This window comes from Oreochromis aureus, linkage group 6, assembly GCF_013358895.1.
Source record: "Oreochromis aureus strain Israel breed Guangdong linkage group 6, ZZ_aureus, whole genome shotgun sequence".
Taxonomy (NCBI): Eukaryota; Metazoa; Chordata; class Actinopteri; order Cichliformes; family Cichlidae; genus Oreochromis; species Oreochromis aureus.
The window spans coordinates 6,000,105-6,004,820 of NC_052947.1; positions in this window are offsets into that span (position 1 = coordinate 6,000,105).

Below are 4,716 nucleotides of genomic sequence, written 5' to 3' on the forward strand. Positions count from 1 at the left end.
TTAAAATGTTAGGTGGAAAAGTCTCTGCCAAGCTTTCACCTATTTTTTAATTTTACTTTTATCTTCATTTACTGAATCCAGTGCAAACCAAACTATTTTGGCAGGTTTTAATTTTCTTTAATCCTTTGACCTAAACCTAATATAAACAGTTGTGTATACTGCCAGTGTTGGTCAAGTTACTTGAAAAAAGTAATTAGTTACTGATTACTGATTACTTCTCCAAAAAGGTAATCCTGTTACTTTGTTGATTACTTATTTTCAAAAGTAATTAGTTACTTTATTACTTACTTAAAAACATGATACACAACCTGAATATGTAATAAAGCAAAAGACCTTTCAGCCCAATTCTGTTTTTTCTGCATATAAAATTTAATCAAATGAAAAAGTCTCTTTTTAAAACTTGTTTTATTCGTTTTAATCTTTTAACTTTACGCACATTGCATCAAGCAAAAATTAAATTATATGCAATATTCTCTGACTTGAAGACATTTGTTTAACATTTAAACCTATTTTCTGTATATTCCAGCATACAAAATAAAATAATGCTGTGTTTACACTAACTCTTTCAAATAGATGCAAGTAAAACACAGCAAAAAATAAATAAAATAAAAGATTAAGCGGAACTAAGTGCTGTTGCTCATAAATCTATTGTCACCTGTTTAGCAGGAGTGGGGCCGGTGGAGGGTTGCCTGGTGGTGCAGAGGTCATGTCACTCGGGGGATCCGGGGGTTTCTCTGAGAATTTCACATTCCCATGGCGGCATGCTCGGTGCTTGCTCAGATTTGAAGTTTAATTTTTTTGCTGTAGAAAGAAGTTTTCTTCCCACGCAGAGTGTACAGCAGACGCTAATTTTTTTGTCACTTTTACGAATCAAACTCAAAGTAATGTAAGTACTTCCAAACTTTAAACGCTGCACGGTCCTACTCTCTCTCACACTCCATATTGTCCATTGTTGATCTGCACACGTCTGTTGGCACGGATGTCACACACTCGTACGTCATTGTCATGAGACACTGTCAACAAAATCACGGTTTAGTAACGCAGTAAGGCAGCGTGCTTACGGGAAAGTAAGTGTAATCTAATTACTTTTTGGCAACAGTAATCTCCTACTTTACTCGCTACTTGAAAAAAGTAATCAGATTACACGTTACTGCCCATCTCTGTATACTGCGTATACTTTAAATTCACTGTGTCCTCCCCCTTTTTGAATAACCTTTCTCAAAGTTGTTCCAAAACGTACACCAGAGGTTGTAGCAGACCGTTACAGGCTCATTTTCAAAGCTTTGACAAAAATATCTAATCAGCCACTTAAATGGAAGCAACTCATTGCATTTAGGCATGTAGACGACCTGCTGAAGTTCAAACGGCGCATCAGAATGAAGAAAACTGGTGATTCGAGTGACTTTCAATGTGTAATGGTTGTTGGTGCCGGACAGGCTGGCCTAATTAATTCAGAAACTGGGATTTTCCCACACAAGCATTCAGACAATTGTCTGAAAAGGAAAATATCTAGTGATCAGCAATGAATAGAAGTGCCTTGTTGGTGACAGAGGTCAGGGGAGACTGGGCCCGATTGCATTGAACTGATAGTAAGACAGTAACTCAAATAGCCACTTGTTACAGCCAAGTTTTTGTAAATATTGAAGCAGATAGGCTCCAGCAACAGAAGATTATGTTGATTGCCATGCTTGTCAGCCAAGAACAGGAAACTGAGGCTAAAATTCATGTGGACTCTCCAAAACTGAACAATAAAAGATCAGAATCATGTTGCCTGGTCTGATGAGTGCTGAATTTTACTGTGACGTTCAGATGGTAGGGTCACAGAATTTAACATAAACAATATAAAGACATGGATTCACCCTACTATGCATCAATTTTTCAGTCTACTGCCGATGGTGTAATGATGTACACTATCAGTCAAAACTTTGGACACACCTTCTTATTTCATGTTTTTTCTTTATTTTTACTACATTCTACAATGTAGATACAAACTGAAGACATCGAATATATGGCACAAGATATCTGGAATTATGTGGCAAAGACAAAATGATAAATAACTCTAAATATGTCCTATATTTTAGATTCCTGAAAGTAGCCACCATTTGCTTTGTTGACGCAAAGCAAATGAGCTTCATGATGTAGTCGCCTGAAATGGCTCTGACTTCACTGGTGTGCCTTGCCAGGGTTCATTTGTTGAGTTTCTTGCCTTGTTAGTGGGGTTGGGACCCCACTGTTAAAATTCTTATTATGGCAAGAACAAATTAGCTAATTAAAGAGAAACAACAGTCCATCATTAGTTTAAGAACTGAATGTCAGTCAGTCTGTAAAACTGCTAAAACTTTGAATTTGCAGTTGCAAAAACCATCAAGCGCTCTGGCAAAGCTGGCTCACATGAGGCCTCCAGAGGAAAGGAAGAGCAAGAGTCACCTCTGCTGCTGAGGATAAATTCATCCAAGTCACCAGCCTCAGAAATCGCAAGTTAACATCCACTCAGATCAGAGCCCAGATAAATGCCACACAGTTCCAGTTCCAGTAGCATCTCTACATCAACTGTTCACAGCACACTGTGTGAATCAGGCCTTTATGGTCAAATAGCTGCTAAGAAACCACTGAGGAAAAGCAACAAGCAGAAGAGATTTGTTTGGGCCCAGAAACACAACGAGTGGACATTAAACCAGTGGAAATCTGTGCTTTGGTCTGATGAGTCCAAATTTGAGATCTTTGGTCCACCTGCCGTGTCTTTGTGCGATGCAGAAAAGGTGAACGGATGGTCTCTACATGCATGGTTCTCACTATGAAGCATAGCGGAGGAGGTGTGATGGTGACACTGTTGGGGATTTATTCAAAAATGAAGGCACACTGAACCAGCATGGCTACCACAGCATGCTGCAGCCACATGCCATCCAATCCTGTTTGTGTTTAGCTTGACTATCATTTATTTTTCAACAGGACAATGACCACAAACACACCTCCAGGCTGTGTAAGGGCTATGTGACCAGGAAGGAGAGTGATGGTGTGCTGCGTCAGATGGCCTGGCCTCCACAGTCACCTGACCTAAACCCAATCCAGACAATTTTGGAAGAAATGGACAGCAGAGTGAAGGCAAAAGGGCCAACAAGTGCTCAGCATCTCTGGGAACTCCTTCAAGACTGTTGGAAAACCATTTCAGGTGACGACCTCATGAAGCTCATCGAGAGAACGACAAGAGTGTGCAAAGCAGTAATTGAAGCAAAGGGTGGCTATTTTGAAGACTCTATAATATAAACATGTTCATCATGCCAATATGAATCAAAGTCTCTGTTGAATGTTTTCTGCATCTTGTTTGACCTGTGTCAGAATTAGAGCAGGTAAGGTCTAACCTGGTAATAGTAAGGTATAATTAACAAAGTGGCCAGTGTAAATAGTTTCCACAGATCTTTGGCAGATGTTTCTACAACTTGACTGGAATCCACCTGTGGTAAATTCAGTTGATTGGACATGATGTCTGATTTGACAAATAAGGTCCTGTAGTTGGCAGTGCATGTCAGAGCCTAAACCCAGACATGAAGTCCAAAGCATTGTCTGTAAACCTCAGAGATATGATTGCATTGTGGTTCAGATATTGGCAAGGATACCAAAAAATTCGATCCGAATGAGCACGGTGGCCTCCATCGTCGGTAAATGGAAGAAGTTTGAACCAATAGGACTCCTCTTGGAGCCGGTCACCCAGTGTTATGGCCCTAGCAGGGCCTCCTCCTGAAGTTGCCCTTGTGTGGGTGTGTCCTGCCATATCTCCTGCCTTAGGTGTCACCTTTTTTGTACAGTTGACTCCCATCAGCCAATCTGAGCAATTGGTAGAAGGACCTTCAGTCAGCAAGATTTTTAAGAACCCAATGTTCACTCTGACAGTGCTTCATCACCGTGCTGTAAAGAGAGGAGAAACTTCCAGAAGAAAAAACATTTCTGCAGCATTCCACCAATCAGGCCTGTATGGTAGAGAGGTCAGATGGAAGCCAGCTCTGAGGAAAAGGCACATGACATCCTGTGTTGTTTGTCCTGTTTGTTAAAAGGCACCTGAAGGACTTTCAGACCATGAAAAACAAAATTCTCTTCTCTGGTTAAAACAAAGATTGAACTGGAGGAAACCATTCAACTGCCATCACCTGGCCAATTCAGTTTTATTTATATAGCACTAAATGAGAACAATGGTTGCCTCAAGGCACTTTAAATTGTAAGGTAATATACCTCATAGTAATACTGCAGTTTCCCGGCAGCAGGAGCTGGGAGACTAGTAAGACAAAGTGCAGTATTTGATATTCATCACATACATCAATTGGCTATATTTGAGCTTCTTGCTTTGAATTAATCATGGGACCGAATATTTTATTTCAGAGACTATAGAAACTGAAACAAATGTAACTGTCAACTCATATTGGGCCACAAATTAACTAAATTTGACAGTCTTTGCAATCATTAAAATATAAACTGGTTTACTGGACTATTGGTGATGTAAATGCTGAAAATGCAGATATTTTATGATGAAAGGTTTGAGAAAGAGCCACTATTCAAACAAACAGTTAAATACCATGCCTTTTTCAAGAAAGACTTTTAGCGCTATATCTGCAACATTTCTTTTTTATTAAGAATTATTTATCAGTCCTATGTTGCTCAAACCCCTTCTGCATTTTTCTTCTCTTGAGAAGAAAATGGGGGAAAAAAGGGAAAAAAAGACCAACA